We start from the raw sequence: 22,295 nt of genomic DNA on the forward strand, positions 1-22,295 counted from the left end.
ATGTTCTAATCCGTTTTTTTTTGCAATTTAATGTCCCTTTAATTACAGTGCACACATTAGTTACATGTTAAAAATATTTTCCCATGTTTACAGTGGTCTCTTAACATCCCAAACTACCAGATCACACTAAATATCACTAAATCTAATCTAAATCTAGTTTTGAGAAATCAAGGTTGAGCTGTGTGTATATGTATGTGTATATATATATATATATATATATATACACATATACACACACACATTAAAATGGGTGGAGCCATCTGAGGGGCGGGGCTAGTGCTCCCCCATCTTCAAAAGTCACCAGCCGCCACTGCCTATATAAAGACTTCAGTCTCTTTCACCTGTGCCCAAGTATAGGTGTTACTTCTTGTGCTCCTGGGTGCTGTATATCTGTATGCTGGATTGCTGTATTGCTTAACTGTTGATGAACTTTGCCTGTTTGACTACGCTGTTTGCCTTAACCCCTGAATTGCTTTATTGCCTTACCGTTGATGAACTCTGCCTGTTTGACTACACTGCTTGCCTTAAACTCTGCATTGCTGGATTGCTTAACTGTTGATGAACTTTGCCTGTTTGACTATGCTGCTTGCATTAACCCCTGAATTGCTGGATTGCCTTACCGTTAATGAATGCTGCCTGTTTTGACTACTCTGCTTGCCTTACCCCCTGAATTGCTGGACTGCTTTACTGTTGATGAACTCTGCCTGTCTGGCCATTCTATTGGTTTACCCCTGAACTGTTTTATTGCTGGGTATCCTTTTTTTGCTGACTCCTGCCTGTTCCCGGTCCTTCTATTGGTTTACCCCTGAACTACCATACTGCTGCTGGATTACCTTCCTGTTGCCGCTGAGTACTGCCCAGCCTGCTGTGAGTACTGCTTGCGTCATTTGACGCTGGGATAAGAAGACAACTGGCCAAGTTTGGTCTGATAGTGGAATATCCCACGAGCATTGCAGTATTGTTCATTTTATATTTGGTTATATCCTCTCCTAATTAACCAAATGTTACAAAGCTTTATTGAAATGTGACAGTTAAAAGAAACATAAAAGTTAAAAAATGTACATAGTTTCATTTGTTAGGTCATGTTATTTTAAGCCTATAGGCCCTTCATTAGTGCTAGTCACTGCTGATTGGATCAGTGGTGGTTTCTGCTTGAGACCACCAGGGCTCTGTGTGTCCTGATCAGTACTTCTACTTTGTTAAACATAAAGTAGTGCAGGGTCGCTGGTCTTAAAATAATATGTTAGAGCATGTCATTTTTTGGCTATTATGTCCTTTTAAGGTTTTTTTCAGAGTGAGGCATGTGCTCATTTTGCTTTTAAGCCAATCACACATTACTGAAAGGACAACAATCTAGGTAAAAGTGATATCTGTTTATCTCTATATACTTGTGTTTATAGATTTTTGAGGCAGTAAAGTATTATTAAATTCTGTTCAATTACATTAATATGTTATTTGACTTATAAAAAAAAAATGTTTAAAATATTAACCCTGGAAAAACTCAAATGTCATCTAACATGAAGTTGCAGCCTTTATTTTGTCACCATGAAACAGTGGCTCACTATCATCTTAAACTTTGACAGGTAGGACTTTCTGGTCCTGTAAGGCTTTATATCGAGCTATATTATGTAGGATGCTGCAGCGTATTATATGTCACCTAAGGAACATTCCCCATTCCCCCCCAGAATAATCCAGGTATGTAAAGTTCACATTTAGGAGAAACAATGCTGTTTTTATAAATGATTTGTCAATCCTTTGGGTTTCACAATGATGCCGTTATCATAGGCTCAGTTTTAGAGTTCTTAGAGGGTAGCTATAATTACCTGACAAAAACAATAGTAATAATAAAAACAACAATAATAATAGTACAACATCATATTAATGAATGAGTTAATGCAGTGCTTGAAAGGAATGCATGTGACATGTGTGTATCTTATCTTTGAGACATCGATAAGACAAATGCCATAATCAAAACTACTTATAAATAGCTGCATTTCTTAAACTGTCACATACACTCCCAGGTAATTCAGGAAAAACAGGTAAATAGCAATCATATACGCATTATGCACAAACTGGAAAAGTCATCTCTGGAATGGTGCCCTTGAGGTTTTAATGTTGCTTCTAAAATATCACAGAATGTCATATATTAATGGAATGTTTTAGACAAATTTACCTATAGAAAGGAAAGTTTTGTACACTAGTACATTAAAAATATTACAAATAGACCAGTTAGCATTCCAGCTTCACTAAATGTATTACTGTACTCCTATAAAATTGTAATATAGTCTGAGACATTAGTAAATAATTAGCAAGCTTTGGGCACCATAGGATAACAAAATTCTTTTGCATCATTCAAATGCTATGAGGCATAATTATCAAGCTCCGAATGGAGCTTGATGCCCCGTGTTATGAAGCAGTTATGAAACAGCGATCACAAAGACCGCTGCTCCATAACCTGTCCGTCTGCTCTGAGCAGGCGGACAGACATTGCCAAAAATCAACCCGATCGAGTACGGTCGGGTTGATTGACACTCCCCTGCTGGCGGCCTATTGGCCGCGAGTCTGCAGGGGGCGGCGTTGCATCAGCAGCTCTTGTGAGCTGCTGGTGCAATGCTGAATAGGGCGAGCATATTGCTCGCCGTATTCAGCGAGGTCTGTCGGACCTGATAAATAGAGGCCTATATATATATATATATATATATATATATATATATATATATATATATATATATATATATATATTTGAGCTAGATTACAAGTAGAGTGCAATCAATATGATAGGGTCTGTTATCCTTTGGTGACTTTGCACTAAGAATAGGGCACAATCTGGTATTACAAGTGGATGGTAAAAAAAAAAAGTTTACGAGAGAATCCTAAAGTTTTTTGTTTTTTTATGAGCCCTATACTTTAAATAGATAGCACAGTGAGTGCTATTTGTGCTCATATTACAAGTGTGAAGTTTTGTGCTTAAAGGGACACTGAACCCAAATTGTTTCTTTGGTGATTCAGATAGAGCATGCAATTTTAAGCAACTTTCTAATTTACTCCTATTAGCAAATGTTCTTCATTCTCTTGGTAGCTTTATTTGAAAAGCAAGAATGTAAGTTTAGATGCTGGCCCATTTTTGGTAAACAACCTGGGTTGTTCTTGCTGATCGGTGGATTAATTCATCCACCAATAAACAAGTGCTGTCCATAATATAAATATAATAGCAGTAAATTAGAAAGTTGATTAAAATTGCATGCTCTATCTGATTCACAAAAGAAAAAAATTTGGATTCAGTATCCCTTTAAGCGCAACTCAAATTAATGCTGGAAAATGTGTTTTTGGAGAGCTGAAGTAAAGTGTTAACACTTGAAAATATATATAACAAAACACACCAAATACATAGTAAACTAATTTATTTCTCTTATTTTAAACATATTAGTTACAAAATAAATGTATATTATTGAAATAAAAGTTTAAAAGTGATTTAAAGGCATATGATATATGATCAGGTCCTGGACTGGGATGAACTTAAATGTGCATACATATGTGTGTAGATATATGTGTATCTATGTGTTTGTGTGTGTATTAATATATGTGTATGTATATGTATGCTGGACTGGGATGAGCTCAACTGTGTATATGTATTGCATGTTATTGTATGTGTGTATTTGTGTGAGTGTAGATATGTGTGTATGAATATATGTGTATGTGTGTTCATATGTGTGTATGAATATATGTGTATGTATGAGTATGTGTGTGTACATATGTATGAACGTACAGCACTGTGCAAAAGTCTTAGGCCACTACCAGCTTTCTTGTTTTAGCAAAGTTTTAATGACCATCCATATTTTTCCCCCAGTCTCTTTATTAAGATACAAATGGAAAATACAGGAAATATGTACACGAAATATAAAAAAACACAATTTTCAGAACAAAATGGCTTCTTCTGGCAAAAGTCAGAATTTAGTGTGACCTCCCTTGGCACTAAGCACATCTTGAACTCTTTGGGGGAGACTGCCGTGAAGTTTTCTAAAGTAATCTTCTGGTATATGATACCAGGCTTCTTTCAGCACTTCCCAGAGTTCTTCTTTAGATTTAGGTTGTCTTTTATCTCTCTTTCCAGGTGATCCCATACTGCCTCTATAATATTCAGGTCTGGACTCCATGACTGTCAGTGTTTTATCAGCTGTTTTTCTCTCCAAATATGATTTCACAGTATTAGCAGTGTGCTTGGGATTAGATTGCTATCATGCTGAAAAATAAAACCATTCCCAATCAGGCGTTTTCCAGAAGGAATGACATGAGGAATTAAAACCTGTCTGTACTTTTTAGCATTCATGAGCCCATCAATTTTGACAACTTTGCCAACAACACTGGCAGAAATGCAGCCCCAAACCAGGACAGACCCTCCACCATGTTTCACTGAAGGCAGCAAGCACTCATTCTTTCATTTCTCTCCAACTCCTCTTCTCACATATTGTAGATGATCGGACCCAACATTTTAAAACTTGGATTGGTCACTCCATAATATTTTTTTCCACTGATCTTCATTCCAATCTTTGTGAGCTTTAGCATATCTGCCTTTTTACCCTGTTCCCCTTCCGAAAAAGTGTTTTTTTTTTTGGTTGCTACCCTTCTTCCTGATCAATCTTCTTTGGACTGTAGAAGGGTCAACTTGGCATCTAAATGAAGCTACCAGATGCTGAGCCAGGTCCTTGCTGGTCTTCCAGTCTCTTAAAGAAGAAACTCTGAAAAAACTTCTCATCCGACTTTGAAAGTTTTCTTGGCCTTCCAGTCCTTTTTATTCTCCTTGACCTTTCCTGGTTGATTCAGCTTGAATACTACATCTTGATGTCCAGTTTGCTTGCTGATTTCCCTTTGAGAGTGGCCTTGCTGATGCAAAGGTATTATTTTATGTCAAATTCTGTGATTTTTGGCATTTTTAATGGATTGATGTGATTGAAAGTTGGTCTTATTAGCAAGCTTTTAAGTAATTAAACTCATACCACATGTGTATGTAAAGCTTAATAATGTCTTGCACAAACCTGGTCTAATAGATCTTTTTCACAGCAGTCATTTTGACATCAAATAGTAGGACAAACACAGGTGTTAGCAAGGACATTAATTAAAGGGACAGTCAACCATAGAATTGTTATTGTTTTAAAAGATAGATAATCCCTTTATTACTCGTTCCCCAGTTTTCCATTTAATTTATGTTTAGGAGGGCCAGGTTCCTGCTATTGCTCAAGTGTAAGGGAAGATCACACTAAATACTTGCCAATATAGCCTATAGAAGCTGTTTTTTTAGATTTTTTTTCCTGTTTTCTAATACTGAATACAACTATCCTGTATTTTCTGGTTGTATTCTAATAAAGAGCATGATAAATAATTATATATGGCCATTATACCATTGCTAAAACCACAAATCTAATGGTGGCCTAAGACTTTTGCACAGTACTGTATGTGTGCAGGGTTTATAACATATTTCAATAGGAAACCATAGTATACAATTAAGTAAAGAACTCTACTACCTGAGTGGAGGTTTAGTGCACTTTTGACTTAGCGCTTGAGAGTTAGCCAACATGAGTTTTTCATTATGCCTCTATATAAGTATATTATGTGCGGCATTTACTGCTCCAAAGATATTCAACGGGCAGATGTTATCCTGCCCTAGACTTTCAGTTGAGAACTAAAATATTACTTTCAACTTGTGATATGAGCATAAAAATACAAATACTATTGACTGTCCTTGAGCAATGTTAGTGCACAATAGCGCTAACATTTTTGTGCTCCACTTCTAAGGCCCTATATTTGGCGATTATAATTTATATTGGAGATTGCATATTGCATCTTAACAGCACTCTTGTGAGTTTAGGCTCTACATTTATATGAGCACAAGCAAAAATAATCTACACTTTTCAGTTTCATTTTTTATTAAAAAACTGAAAAATAACAGAGTGAGCTATTATAACTGAATTTTATATACATTTCACCTATTTCAAAATGTGCCATGCTAATATCATTAGAAAATTCCCACTGAAGCACTTGTTAAACGGACAGTAAACATATTGAGATTGTTAAATATGTTATGTTGTGTATAATGAAAATTAGAATTGCATCAGTTGCATTGCTCTAATGAGTATTCAATAGACAAAAAGCCATACAATTTTTTATACTTTATTTTTATAAATCAAATTTAAACAATTTTAACAACAATAACAATTTCACATATATGTACACAAAGTATCTTCATGGAATTCTGTTGTTTAACTCTAAAGGGTCCATTTATTAATGTGCGGATGGACATGATCCGATATAGCGTATCATGTCCACCGCACATCAATAAATGCCGACAGCGTATCCAGCAGTTCTTGTGAACTGGTGGTGCAATACCGCCCCCTGCAGGTTCACGGCCAATTGGCCGCTAGCAGGGGGTGTTAATCAGCCCGATCGTATTGGATAGTGTTGATTGCTGTCCGCCACCTCAGAGGTAGCGAACGAGTTAAGGAGCAGCAGTCTTAGGACCTGGAACTGAAGCGGAGTGGGTCGGAGGCAGCATCCGCTGCTTCATAAATAGACTCCTAAGAGTGAATAATTAGGATTAGAAAATATAAATGAATCCATAAGTTGTCATGTTTATAAGACTATATACAACAGATAAAACTTCAACAACTAAAAATCATGTAAAACATGTCTTTAGATTCCTCTCGGCATTGCTGATCTTTATGGCAAGTTTGGTCCTTATTGCTCTTTTTTGGTCCATGGTTGTCCTGTTGTTTGTCTTGTATAATAATGTTGGAGACTCTGAAAAATAAAAATAAATATACATTCAAAGAAAAATACTAACAACTGAAATAGAAAAGTGATAGCAAAACATACTGTCTTCAAAAATACTGCTTTCTGTAATCTTAACAATTAGCTTGAATAAAAGCAAATACAATATTATGCCTTTGCTAAAATACAACTAATATGCAGTCTCCCAGTTTTGGAGAAGTAACACATTGCTTTAAAATACTGCTATTTAAAGGGACAGTCTAGTCCAAAATAAACTTTCATGATTCAGATAGGGCATGTAATTTTAAACAATTTTCCAATTTACTTTTATCACCAATTTTACTTTGTTCTCTTGGTATTTTTAGTTGAAAGCTTAACCTAGGAGGTTCATATGCTAATTTCTTAGACCTTGAAGGCCACCTCTTTTCAGAATGCATTTTAACAGTTTTTCACCACTAGAGAGCATTAGTTCATGTGTTACATATAGATAACATTGAGCTCATGCACGTGAAGTTATCTGGGAGCCAGCACTGATTGGCTAAACTGCAAGTCTGTCAAAAGAACTTGAATAAATGGGCAGTTTGCAGAGTCTTAGATGCAAGGTAATCACAGAGGTACAACAAATATATAAATATAACTGTGTTGGTTATGTAAAACTGGGGAATGGGTAATAAAGGGATTATCTATCTTTTAAAACAATAACAATTCTGGTGTAGACTGTCCCTTTAAGCACAAAAAACAGCTAAATGCATTTTAAAATGTACCATTTTGCTACTCTAAATGTTTCTTGTGGGAAAAAAACATAAAATAATTATTCCTGTGCTAAAACAGTTGAACGGCCTTATCTTACTATATTGTAAGGGGATATTTTGCATTCATAAAACTACAAGGTGCTATTTAATTTATAGGATTATTCCGTAGCTTGATTGACTAGCAGTTGGTGATATTACAAGCAGTGATGTGCGCTATTATTTAGAAAGATGCCTATATTGTACTGTCACTAAATAATTGCAGTGATATTATTCAGTTGTTTACCTTCATCAGAGAAGGTGATCTACTGTATATATCTACTGGTTCAGAAAGACAATGTTGAAGACTATTAGGTCTATATCACTCCATGTTTTAAGAGCATATTATAAAATGTCCTGCTGTACACACTACAGGGATACGTTGAAAGCGGATTGCTTCTCATGTCTAATTATAAGTAGAGGAAATGCATACACTCAGCTGCTATTTATTGTTTTAAGTTTAACAGGAGTGAAATGGGTTTCTTGCAGATGTATAATTATACATAGACAAAAGAGTTTATAAAACTGTCTTGTTTTTAATAAGGGAGTTAATGCCTCTTGTTACTCTCGAAGATTTATGACATCAAGAGACCCAGCCCCCTTGTGGGGCTGAAACAGGAAGTAAGGGACAGTGCACAAATAAAGTGTAACCCTTTGAGTGCTAAGCACTTTCTCACCTGGGGCTAAGCTGTTTTAAGGGTTTTTTATTTTTTTAGATATAGTTCTTTTAACTTTTTTTTTTCCCGATCCCCAAGACTTACACTGTTGCAAAGGATAGGTGATTACCTTTCCAACGGGGGTCTGTAGCTGCTTAGATTCCTGAGATACAGGCTTCTAAGCAGCATGCCCCCTTCTCCTATACTTAACATTGTCATTTTAAAATAAGGCTGCGCAGTGACGTCATCACATCATTGCGTGTGACGTCACAGCGCATAATTTAAAGCCCTGGCGATGCCTGTCACTATACAGGCCCGATCGCTGGAGTAGGAGCGGGTGGGAGCCCCCAGATCTCCCTCAAGGTGGGAGAGTGCTAGCGATGACTCTGAGCCATCGTTAGCACATGAGTGGGAAACTCTGTGATGGCTCAGAGCCGTCGTTAGCACTGAAAGGGTTAAAAGAAAAATACAAGTTAATTTTTTATTATTAATAATACGAATTGTAACTACTTTTATTAGGTAAAAGTCACTGCTTAGTGCTTTTTTATTAGAACAATGAAATACACTGTTTTATATCCCTTTCAGGAAAATCTACAGGCTACCCACAATCCCCATGAGCAGATACATATATCACTTACCTACTCAAGGGGAGGCATGAGAGGTCTGCACTGCACAGTGATGCTGTTTGTGTTAAACAAATTGGTGTAGTAGGATTCAGTTAGTTGTGTCCAACTCCATTTAAGAAACCGGTAATCTGTGAAAATAGAAGCAACAAGCAAAACTACGAAAGCACAAAACATTCTTCTACTCTATTTCATAGCGAATTTAACTATTAGGATGCACACAATAACATAATATTGTAACATCTCAGAGTTTGCTGAATATACATATAATTTAAATAATCATAATAGAGATATTTTCAGGTCACTCTTTGAATATATGGAATGTCTGGAACTGCAGTGGGATTCAAATGCATCTATCAACTGCAACAAGTCTATTGTGTCTCAGAACTGTGTGTTCTACATTTTTCTTTTCCTGATCTTTAGCCCTGATCTGAACACAGCTGTAAGCCATTTAGAAGTAGCATATGTGCATAGCAACTAATCATTGGAATGAATACTTCTGCAGAATGGCAGCAAATTGCAGCTCTGAAGTGACCTTCATCTACGTGCTTTTAATTTTTAAACCCCTAAAAGGTTCAGCATTTAAGTTTTGATCACAGTAAAAATGCTAAAATATATTACATTTAAAACAATTTAAATAACAATTCTGTATGTGGACAATACTGATATTTAATGAGTTTTTTTCCACCTGCAATAGGTGCCATCTATTACCCCTCAACTGACAGGGTTACTTCAGCTAATCTGGCTGCTCAAGCAGTTGTCAGATTTCTCATTTACAGTTGTACACTTCATGTATATGTAAAATGATCTCTAGAAAAAAAATTATGGAATTCCATTACAGGATAGGACACAGACTGAGCTCCACTGAAAAAAAAAAAAGCTCAACGGGTCATGTAGGAGAAACGTAGGGTAGTCAAGCTCCAAGTCTGCAGACACATCTAAGTTAGGAATGCCATATTGTATTATGCTTTTCGTTTCATATTGTTACTACAGTTTTTATTTAATGTTAAATATTTATTCCATATAAATCCCATCATTCAAATGCTATATATCTATACATATTTACTATGATCAAAATGTTTCTGCTACTGATAATAAATTGTAGATCTCTTTCATCTCATATGATTGACTAATCATGAGTAATTTATTACTTTTTTGGGAGAATTTACTTGTTTTGTGAGCATTCACATCTTAGATTTTTAATCATTTTTATCTGTAGATTCCTCATTCATATCACTTTTGTATTCTCCATCTAACATTATCAAGTACAACCCACAACTAAAAATCAAACTTTTACTTAGAAATGTTATATAATCAGATATCTATGTGGTAATGTCTTGTTTGAAGCATTCATTCCTAGACCTAATACTATTCTGCTTAGATCTCTATGGTATAACTTTCATTATGTAACAATACTGATCCCTGTTTAACAGTGTGACTTTCAGTTTAGGATATACAAGTAATGGAACTTACTTTCAAAGCTCTCCAGAAAAAAAGGAAAATCTGAAGATATCTTTGAAAGACAAACCTAGTACTGCCAAATAACAAGTATATGGAGACAAACATGTTCAGTAGTTCGATAGTTTATATACTACATATGACATAAAATAGCTAAATACATAGAAAAATAAAACACTACTCCTGTATTCACTGAGAACTGCATTGGTTAAAGGTGTATATTGAAAGGAGAACTGGACAGAAGTTAAGAAATATATATATATATAAATATTTTCAACAAGTACATATTTATAACAGTTGCATTCAATTTATATTAAAAACATTTAAAAAGATAAAATAATATTTCTTATAAATAAATGTTAAGTGTAGTTATATGTTAAGTGTATCTAAAATATATTTAGGAGGGCATTATTACATTTAGGAGTAGTGGCACACTTTGTGCTGAAAGGTCAGAAACTGATGCAAATTGATTTCAATATTATTTCTAGCCAAATCCAAATCTAGATTTATCAAATAACATTAGAAACGTTGAACATATTATTCTTACATATAGATTAGAATTTCATATAATTCATTTTTGTTCTGTTAAAAATAGAATGCCACTGGTTACATAATAATTGCTAGGGTGATGTAAGGCTGAAAATGTAAGTTTTGATCACAGTAAAAATGGATAATAAGCTTATTTAATGATCTGTTTTCACTTGTAGTAGTTGTATCTATAAATTCTTAACTGTTAGGGTTGATTTTGCAAATCTGGCTGCTTATGCAGTCATCAACTTTCAAATTTACCAATGTTTCTTCTCACAAAATTGTACATTTCTTCTATTTGTAAAATCATCTCTAGAAAAAAACTAAACAAAAAAACATGGAATTCCAGTACAGGATATGAAACAGACTGAGCTTGACTGAGAAAAATGTAAAAATTAAAAAAAAAAAATGCTCAACGGGTCATGTAGGAGAAACGTAGGGTAGTCAAGCTCCAAGTCTACAGACACATCTAAGTTAGGAATGCCATATTGCATTATGCTTTTCTTTTCATATTTTTAATACATTTTTAAATTTACTTTTGAATAATTATTCCATAGATTCACATCATTAAAATATATATATAGTATATTCATATTTACTATGATCAAAATGTTTCTGCTTCTGATAATAATTTGCAAACGTCTTTCGATCTGATATTGTTGCCTTCTTTATGTGAGGCTTGTTTTATGATGCTTTTTACTTTCTCCAGTGGAATTATTATTATTATTTTTACCATCTGTAATCAAAATGTTTCTGTTAGGGATATTAATTCCCAGATCTCTTTCCATCTAATATCATTGTTTAACCATGCCTACTTGGGAAGTACATTCAGATCCTCTGTGAAGATCCAAATGAGGAAGTAAGCAGCATCTTGTGTCCTTCAGATATTTTTGTAGCCAGATTGATTCCTGTAAAAGATCCCCACACTAAGACCTGAGCAAATCAAGATCTTTAGAGTGGGGATCTTTTACTAGAATCAATCCGGCTTTACAAATATATGAAGTGCCCAGGTTGCTGCTTACTTCTGCTTTGGATCCTTACGAAGGATCCGAAATGCACATCCCTAATGCCTACTCTATGTGAGATGTGGTTTCATGATGTTTTTTGTCTCTACAGTGAACCCTACTTGTTTTGTCAGCACATCTTAGATTGTATAATATAAAACAGTGCAACTGTGATAAAAGTACTACTTTGACATTTTTACAAACTGTTATGTTTAAGACATTTCTATAATATCTAAATATTTCACACATAATTCCAGTAAATCTAGTAATAGTAACATAAAGACTAACATAGAGGCTAACAGTGAGATGTATGTACATACCTTGTATCTGTATTTGCTAATGAAGCTTTTTCTTCTTACCTTACCTTTATAATTTACTTGTAAGAATACCTCCATCAGAAATCTTTGTTCCTCCTAGATTCCAACTTTACATGTTTTGTCTGTCATAATAATAGGTAACTTAATTAGATTAGCTATCACCCTACCTACCTACCTACGTACCTACCTACCTACCTCTATACTAGAGGGGGAATAGCATCATATGTCAACATGTAAAAGAAGTAGAAAGTGATTTGCCGATACAGATAAAAGGAGGAAATAATAATGGAAAATATATAGAAATAGAAGAAAATGGATATCAGATGCTCAGAGACATGTTTCCCCATATGGTGTTATTCTATGTTTTATATGTAAAATGTGTGTGACTATCTGCATGTGCCTTGGTGCTGATTAATTAACATTTGACTAAACAAACAAATCTCACATTTACATCCCTTTATATTAATGCTACATGTTTAAGAAACACCTTGTACTTCACCTGCTTAAGAGTTTTTGTTGTCCCACAATCTGTAGCAGGAGGTTAAACCTTGCTCTGAACTGAAAGCTCTGCTTGGTCTGTTTTGCAGAAGGAGAGATAGGACAATTACCGAATGATCTGCAATCTATGACATCACACTGGTGAAGCTTTCTGTTGCCTAGAGACAAGTCTACTTATTTTGCTACAACAAGAAAGGTTTGCTTATTTAAATAATCAAAGAAGGGATACATTTAATTATAAAAGGGAAAATATGAAGAAAATAAAAAAGCAAGTTTAAAGGAGAAAAAATACAATAAATCTATCTCATATAAGGCAATATGATAATCTTTTTTTAAATGTGTAGATGCTTCTCTTAAATGAGAGGTTGTTCTGCAAATAATTAATTAAACAATGGCACATACCTCAAAACTAGGTATGTGCAAAATTATTTATTTAGATATTCTTTTGTCAAACAAATCCCAAATATGGCTAGCATTTGGCTATTTTGGTGCTGGAGATATTGATGTTAAAGTGCAACACACAAAGATCTGGATTTGTACCTTTAGTGAACTCTGTATTTCACACTGGATTCCTTTCAAAGTGTAATGATGGCTGAGAAATTAGAATACAATATGGTTAAAACTGTATTCATAATCTATATTATAATTGCGTTTGTAACATGTCCGTCGCCCGTTGCGCATGCATCCTCAAATGAATGTTGGCTGCGCGAGGCAACCAAAAGAATGTTGGCTGCGCGTGCAGCCAAAAGAATCCACCTAGATGCAGCATAGGCAAACTCAAAGCCTTAAAAAAAAAAAAAAAAACTAACACTAAAAAAAAAACAAATCTATCCATTTCCCCTAAAGGGGCATTTGTATGGGCAATGCCCTTAAAAGAGCATTCAGCTCTTTTATTGCCCTTAAATGGGCAATCAGCTATTTTTCAAGCCCAAAAAAACCCTTATCTAAAAAAAAAAATACCCCAAAAATTAAAATAAAAAAGCCTAAACCTAAGCCCCAAATAGGTTCTCACTGTTCCTGAAGACCGGCGGGGAAGGTCTTCTTCCAGACGGATCCATCATCTTCTATCTTCATCCAGAGTGAAGGTGGCACGGAGGGGAAGAGCGGAGCCTGGATCCTCAATGTCGGCGGTCCTCGGCAGCGTGGAGGCTCCTCGTCATGCGATTGTCCATCACACAATGAAGACTGAATGCAAGGTACCCCATATTTATTTGGATACCTTGCATTCCTATTGGCTAAAATTTTGAAATCAGCCAACAGGATGAGAGCTACTGAAATCTTATTGGCTGATTTGAACACCAATAGGATTCCAGTAGCTCTAATCCTATTGGCTGATTTCAAAATTTCAGCCAATAGGAATGCAAGGTACCCCAAATTGATTGCGGTACCTTGGATTCAATCTTCATTCTACGACGGACATCGAATGAAGAGGAGCCTCCATGTCGCCGAGGAACGCCGTCGCCGCCGAGGACTGCCGCCGTTAAGGACCGTCACTGAGGATCCAGGCATCGGAACACAGCTCCGCACCTCCGCTCTGCGTCACCTTCACTCCAGATGAAGATAGAAGATGACGTATCCGCCTGGAAGAAGACCTTCTCCGGGTCTTAGGTTTAGGCTTTTTTATTTTAAATTTTGGGGTGCTTTTTTTTAGATTAGGTTTGTTTTGGGGCTTCAAAAAGAGTTGATTGCCCTTTTAAGAGCAGCAAAAGAGCTGAATGCCCTTTTAAGGGCAATGCCCATACAAATGGCAATGGGTAATTTAGTTTTTTTTTTAGTGTTAGGTTTTTTTATTTTCGGGGGTTTTGTGGATGGGGGTTTTTTAATGTTAGGGGGGATTTAGTATTTTTAAGAGGTAAAATAGCTGTTTACCTTAAGGCAATGTCCTACAAAAGGCCCTTTTAAGGGCTAATGGTAGTTTAGTATTAGTTTGGGGGTGTTTTTATTTTGGGGGGATTTTTTATTTTTGTAGGGGTATTATTTTATGTTTAAATTTTTTATTTTGGATAGCTTTGTTTATTGTGTTCAGTAATTTTACTTTTTTATGTTTTGTAACTTTAGCTTGGGGTTTTGTATTTTTTCTGGGCAGGCTTATCGCCTAGTGCAGGGTTCGGGCAGGCTTATCGCCTAGTGCAGGGTTCTTCAAACCACGGGTCGGGTGGTGTTTATTGTGTGTGTTATATGAGTGTGTTGTATGAGAGTGTGTATTGTGAGATTGTGCTGTGTGTTTATATGCGAGTGTGTGGGGTGTGTGTGTGTGTGGTTATATGAGTGTGTTTTATGTGTGTGTTATATGAGAGTTTGAGAATTTTACTCACTTTGCCAAAAATTGCAGCTATTTTGTTGTATATTTCAGAAAATTTCAGTCCAAGCATAAAAATAGGGTAGTGAAGGTATGTGGTATCATGGCACTGGGTCTTGGCGAAAAAAGTTTGAAGAACCCTGGCCTAGTGGATAATATGCCCCTTTGTCATTTGTTTGAGTGATTCCTACATTTAATGACAAAATACCAAAAGCCCTTCCAAATCAGTTAATGTTTTTAAGTAGGGCTATCAAATCATACTGGTCTAAATCTGCTAATTAATTTAATGACATGATAAACAGCCTTAAATATTGTATGGATTTCACATCAATTCAGAAAAAAAGCAATATTAATATCTAGACCAATCAGTTTTGATGCTTTATTACTAGTGTTGCACTTACGTTTTTTGTACCTCTATGTAAAAATACAATTGTGCATTAACAGTGGAGGCCTGTGTTTATCTCATGAATAATTTACAAGCCTGAAAAAAATATTCAGTAATGTGACAAGTTTAAGTAACCTTGTCAGGGCATTGGTTGTGGTTTTGATTTGATTAAAATGTCAAATATTAGTTGAGTTCTTGTTAAAATAGTTCATAGGTAATTTTTTTCCTCACCTATTTGCTGAGAGACTCCTGTGCTGCTTACTCCTGCACTGCTTTGTCTGTTTGACTGAGAAGATAAGACAGCCACAGCATCATCAGCAATCTATGACATCACACTGGTAAAGCTACCTGTTGCCTAGAAACAGGTGTAGCTACTCTGCTGCAGCAAGTTAGGTTGACATTACAATGGTGATGATAATGAAATTTTATGTTACTTTCAGATAGGCCTCTTTGCTGCCTCAAGTTAGTTTGAATCATTAATGTAGGGACAAATGTAATGTGAAAACTATCTGAAGGAACTAAAAGATAACTGATCCATAGTTCAATTTCAAAATCATAGAATACAACACAAGATTAGAAAAAAGATGTGAGGGGTAGAGAGGGTCACATAGTGTAGGAAAAGAGAGAAAACATAGTAATAAGATCAAATAATCATTTCTGAAGAAGTAGTAGTTTTGCAACTCTTGGACAGTAGCTGTGTAAGCCATTTGCTTGCTCTGACTGAATTCTTGACACACCAGGGTTTGCTATTAGTTCTGGGGTACCACAAAGGGGAGGCCTAAGCCTGTGACCAAAGAGTATGTAGGGAGATTGTGATTTGTAAGGTAGGGTTTAAAAGTGATAGGGAGTAACTAACTGTCAGTGATACCTGTAATACAGTCTGTCTTTCATATTCCTGCTAGGAACTTACCCTAATGTTGTTGTTATATTTTGCATTGCAGGGATGGAGCAAGCAAATTTTTTTTAGCTTATGCAAATTAGTTGCAAAACATTGGTTATTCTCTTTATTGTGATTTTAAAGGAACAATGTTCCCTAATTTGTTCTCCCCTTTAATTTGTACTCAATGATCCATTTTACAAGTTGGAGGTGTTAAATTGTTTACAAATAGCTTTTTACCATTATTTCAGCATTTTAAATACATGTTTTTGTCTGTGGTATCCCTACTTATACTGAACGTTTCTATACTTAAAGGGACATTGTACACTAGATTTTTCTTTGCATAAATGTCTTGCAGATTATCCATTTATATAGCCCATCTGGTAGTATTTTTATAAAAATGTAGAGTTTTGCTTTTTTACAACATTGTGCTGTTTTTCAGACTCTTAACCAACATTATACATGCATTTACAGACTCCTGCAGACTCCTGTTTATGATCTCTGTCTTTTCATATGCAGGGAAGGGGGGTAGGGCTGGACTGGGACCAAAAATAGGCCTGAGCATTTTAAGACAAAGCAGCCCCCCCCCAACCCAAACACTGTTTTGTTATTTAACCATATACAAAACATGACAAGTATAATGTACTTATTTAAAGAGACAGTCTATACCAGAATTGTTATTGTTTAAAAAGATAGATGATCCCTTTATAACCCATTCCCTGTTTTGCATAACCAACACAGTTATATTAATATACTTTTACCTCTGTGATTACCTTGTATCTAAGCCTCTGCAGACTGCCCCCTTATTTAATTTTTTTTGACAGGCTTGCATTTTAGCCAATTAGTGCCCTCTCATAAGTAACTCCATGGGCGTGAGCACAATGTTATCTATATGGCACACATAAACGAATGCCCTCTAGCTGTGAAAAACTGTCAAATACACAGTGGTGTCACTAGGGTTGGTGTCACCCGGTGCGGTAAGTTATGGTGTCACCCCCCCCCAGAAAGCAGACACACACAAAAACACAGGCACACACACATACAAACACTCAGACACACTTAAAAACACACTCAGATGCACACACAAACACTCGGAAACACACTCAGACACAAACACAAAAACACACACACAAAAACACTGAGACACACACACAAAAACACTGAGACACACACACAGAGCACTCTAAAAAAAATCACTGAAGAAAAGGTTTAGGCGCGCAAACTATGAAAATTCTGCTCTCTGACTCTGTTCCAAGTCTGTCAGTACACAGCCCCGGGCCACATGCCTACTGTTTCTTATGGCAATCACCTCTGCACTCTGCCCACCCCAGACCCCCACCCACCCTCCCCTCCTACCTCTTCAGTGTGCACTTAGTGTACCGTAACTGTATCAGTCTGGTGGGCATCATACGTGGCTCCTTCACTTTCGAGACAGTGTCAGACAGTCATGCGGTCAGGTGCCAGGCATCCCCCTCACGATTTCCCAGTTCCCATTTAGAGAGACAGCACAGCAGTGAGTGACTCCACTGCTCCACACGTCACTGAGCAGTGAGCACAGATAGGCAGGCAGGTTTAGGCTAGCAGCGCAACTTCGCAAGCAAAAGCAGCAAGGAAAATTATTTGTTGAAATTGCAGCGCTGGCTCAAGGGGCAGAAAAATTAGGGCCTAGATTTGGAGTTCGGCGGTAGCCGTCAAAACCAGCGTTAGAGGCTCCTAACGCTGGTTTTGGGCGCCCGCTGGTATTTGGAGTCAGTGATTAAAGGGTCTAACGCTCACTTTTCAGCCGCGACTTTTCCATACCGCAGATCCCCCTACGCCATTTGCGTAGCCTATCTTTTCAATGGGATCTTTCTAACGCTGGTATTTAGAGTCATTTCTGAAGTGAGCGTTAGAGCTCTAACGACAAGATTCCAGCCGCCTGAAAATAGCAGGAGTTAAGAGCTTTCTGGCTAACGCCGGTTTATAAAGCTCTTAACTACTGTACCCTAAAGCACACTAACACCCATAAACTACCTATGTACCCCTAAACCGAGGTCCCCCACACCGCCGCCACTCGATTAAAATTTTTAACCCCTAATCTGCCGACCGCCACCTACGTTATACTTATGTACCCCTAATCTGCTGCCCCTAACCCCGCCGACCCCTGTATTATATTTATTAACCCCTAACCTGCCCCCCACAACATCGCCGCCAGCTACTTAAAATAATTAACCCCTAATCTTCCGACCGCAAAGCGCCGCCACCTACGTTATCCCTATGTACCCCTAATCTGCTACCCCTAACACCGCCGACCCCTATATTATATTTATTAACCCCTAATCTGCCCCCCACAACGTCGCCGACACCTGCCTACACTTATTAACTCCTAATCTGCCGAGCGGACCTGAGCGCTACTATATTAAAGTTATTAACCCCTAATCCGCCTCACTAACCCTATCATAAATAGTATTAACCCCTAATCTGCCCTCCCTAACATCGCCGACACCTACCTTCAATTATTAACCCCTAATCTTCCGATCGGAGCTCACCGCTATTCTAATAAATGGATTAACCCCTGAAGCTAAGTCTAACCCTAACACTAACACCCCCCTAAGTTAAATATAATTTACATCTAACGAAATAAATTAACTCTTATTAAATAAATGATTCCTATTTAAAGCTAAATACTTACCTGTAAAATAAATCCTAATATAGCTACAATATAAATTATAATTATATTATAGCTATTTTAGGATTAATATTTATTTTACAGGCAACTTTGTAATTATTTTAACCAGGTACAATAGCTATTAATTAGTTAAGAACTATTTAATAGTTACCTAGTTAAAATAATAACAAATTTACCTGTAAAATAAATCCTAACCTAAGATATAATTAAACCTAACACTACCCTATCAATAAAATAATTAAATAAACTACCTACAATTACCTACAATTAACCTAACACTACACTATCAATAAATTAATTAAACACAATTCCTACAAATAAATACAATTAAATAAACTAGCTAAAGTACAAAAAATAAAAAAGAACTAAGTTACAGAAAATAAAAATATATTTACAAACATAAGAAAAATATTACAACAATTTTAAACTAATTACACCTACTCTAAGCCCCCTAATAAAATAACAAAGCCCCCCAAAATAAAAAATTCCCTACCCTATTCTAAATTAAAAAAGTTACAAGCTCTTTTACCTTACCAGCCCTGAACAGGGCCCTTTGCGGGGCATGCCCCAAGAAGTTCAGCTCTTTTGCCTGTAAAAAAAAACATACCATACCCCCCCCCCAACATTACAACCCACCACCCACATACCCCTAATCTAACCCAAACCCCCCTTAAATAAACCTAACACTAATCCCCTGAAGATCTTCCTACCTTGTCTTCACCATCCAGGTATCACCGATCCGTCCTGGCTCCAAGATCTTCATCCAACCCAAGCGGGGGTTGGCGATCCATAATCCGGTGCTGAAGAGGTCCAGAAGAGGCTCCAAAGTCTTCCTCCTATCCGGCAAGAAGAGGACATCCGGACCGGCAAACATCTTCTCCAAGCGGCATCTTCGATCTTCTTCCATCCGGAGCGAAGCGGCAGGATCCTGAAGACCTCCAGCGCGGAACATCCATCCGGACCGACGACTGAACGACGAATGACTGTTCCTTTAAGGGACGTCATCCAAGATGGCGTCCCTCGAATTCCGATTGGCTGATAGGATTCTATCAGCCAATCGGAATTAAGGTAGGAATTTTCTGATTGGCTGATGGAATCAGCCAATCAGAATCAAGTTCAATCCGATTGGCCGATCCAATCAGCCAATCAGATTGAGCTCGCATTCTATTGTACCTGGTTAAAATAATTACAAAGTTGCCTGTAAAATAAATATTAATCCTAAAATAGCTATAATATAATTATAATTTATATTGTAGCTATATTAGGGTTTATTTTACAGGTAAGTATTTAGCTTTAAATAGGAATAAGTTATTTAATAAGAGTTAATTTATTTCGTTAGATAAAAATTATATTTAACTTAGGGGGGTGTTAGTGTTAGGGTTAGACTTAGCTTTAGGGGTTAATCCATTTATTAGAATAGCGGTGAGCTCCGATCGGAAGATTAGGGGTTAATAATTGAAGGTAGGTGTCGGCGATGTTAGGGAGGGCAGATTAGGGGTTAATACTATTTATGATAGGGTTAGTGAGGCGGATTAGGGGTTAATAACTTTATTATAGTAGCGCTCAGGTCCGCTCGGCAGATTAGGGGTTAATAAGTGTAGGCAGGTGTCGGCGACGTTGAGGGGGGCAGATTAGGGGTTAATAAATATAATCTAGGGGTCGGCGATGTTAGGGCAGCAGATTAGGGGTACATAGGGATAACGTAGGTTGCGGCGGTTTACGGAGCGGCAGATTAGGGGTTAAAAAAAATATGCAGGTGTCAGCGATAGCGGGGGCGGCAGATTAGGGGTTAATAAGTGTAAGGCTAGGGGTGTTTAGACTCGGGGTACATGTTAGAGTGTTAGGTGCAGACGTAGGAAGTGTTTCCCCATAGGAAACAATGGGGCTGCGTTAGGAGCTGAACGCTGCTTTTTTGCAGGTGTTAGGTTTTTTTTCAGCTCAAACAGTCCCATTGTTTCCTATGGGGGAATCGTGCACGAGCACGTTTTTGAGGCTGGCCGCGTCCGTAAGCACCGCTGGTATCGAGAGTTGCATTTGCGGTAAAAATGCTCTACGCTCCTTTTTTGGAGCCTAACGCAGCATTTGTTTGAACTCTCGATACCAGAGTTAATTTTATGGTGCGGCCAGAAAAAAGCCCGCGGAGCGTTAACAGCCCTTTTACCGCCGAACTCCAAATCTAGGCCTAAGTGTCTACAACTTCCCCAGTCCCACTAATGTTGACAAATGCCGGCCCCTCTAATAAAAAAAATCTATGCATCTCTACATTGTATTTCATTGAATTTCAATAAAATTAAAAAAATTAAAAAAAAATTGTGGTGTCACCCCCTGGAGGGTGTCACCCAGGTGCGGCCCGCACCCCCCGCACCCCCCTAGTGACGCCACTGCAAATACATTAATGTAAGAGGCGGCACCTTCAATGGATTAGGAATTAGCATATGAGCCTACCTAGGTTTAGCTTTCAACTAAGAATACCAACAGAACAAAGCAAATTTGACTATTTAATAAGGCCTTCCTGTAATGATATGTTGGGAGGTATGCAACAGACTCATAAATGACATCAGTAGAGACACAGCATCAGGCTCTATTTTGCATGCCAAGCTTTACAGAAGCATGTTTAGAACTGCAATGTAAGCAATAAAAGAACATACACAATAAAATAACAACATTCCATTACTACTGCCTAAATATGTATAACTGTATATAATACAGGGGGAAAAGCAAAAGAGATTGGGGAATCATAGTAATTAAATTCATAATATATATTTCAAAGAACTAACTGTAAACAAAGGAACAGGATACATCATAATAAATGATCCTTTAAAAGAATAGGGATTTAAAAAAAAAAAAAAAAGAGTGCTTTATTCCCTATTCTTTTAAAGGATAATTTATTATGATGTATCCTGTTCCTTTGCTTACAGTTAGTTATTTGATATTATGTCTATAGGGTCTGCACCATACTAAAACACTATAAATACACACACATTATATTTATATATATATTTACACACATACATTATATATCTATATATATATGCATATACACAACATTTTTTGCTTAGGAAATTAGTACATCCAGGCAAGTTCCCCGCTTGCTTTTCCTGGATGTGTTAATTTCCTTTGCAAAGATTTTGTATTGATATACTTTTGAGACATGGGGGAGTTTAATTTCAGATTTTTATCTCCACCATAAGTTTAATGGATTTATATATATATATATATAAGTCAAAGAACTAACTGTAAGAGAAGGAACAGGATACATCATATTAAATTATCCTTTAAAAGAATAGAGATTATTTTTTTTTAAAAGAGTGCTTTATTCCCTATTCTTTTAAAGATGATTTATTATGATGTATCCTGTTCCTTCTCTTACAGTTAGTTCTTTGATATTATGTCTATAGGGTCTGCCCCATAATAAAATAGTATCTTTGTATA

At 36.6% G+C, this 22,295-nt stretch overlaps 1 protein-coding gene across 2 annotated transcripts in view; it reads left to right on the forward strand.

Moving 5' to 3' along the window:
• CPO (carboxypeptidase O) overlaps positions 1-22,295 on the forward strand; it is a 445,436-nt gene that overhangs the window by 56,490 nt on the left and 366,651 nt on the right. The window contains exon 1 of one of the 2 annotated variants that reach the window (XM_053698641.1): positions 358-867. The exons of the other annotated variant lie outside the window; for it this stretch is intronic. The gene's annotated coding sequence lies outside the window, so the exon portion shown is untranslated. Of the gene's footprint in view, positions 1-357; positions 868-22,295 lie in introns of those variants that run through there. 2 annotated transcript variants of the gene reach the window in all.

The sequence above is a fragment of the Bombina bombina genome, chromosome 1 (assembly GCF_027579735.1).
Source record: "Bombina bombina isolate aBomBom1 chromosome 1, aBomBom1.pri, whole genome shotgun sequence".
In the NCBI taxonomy this organism is placed as follows: domain Eukaryota; kingdom Metazoa; phylum Chordata; class Amphibia; order Anura; family Bombinatoridae; genus Bombina; species Bombina bombina.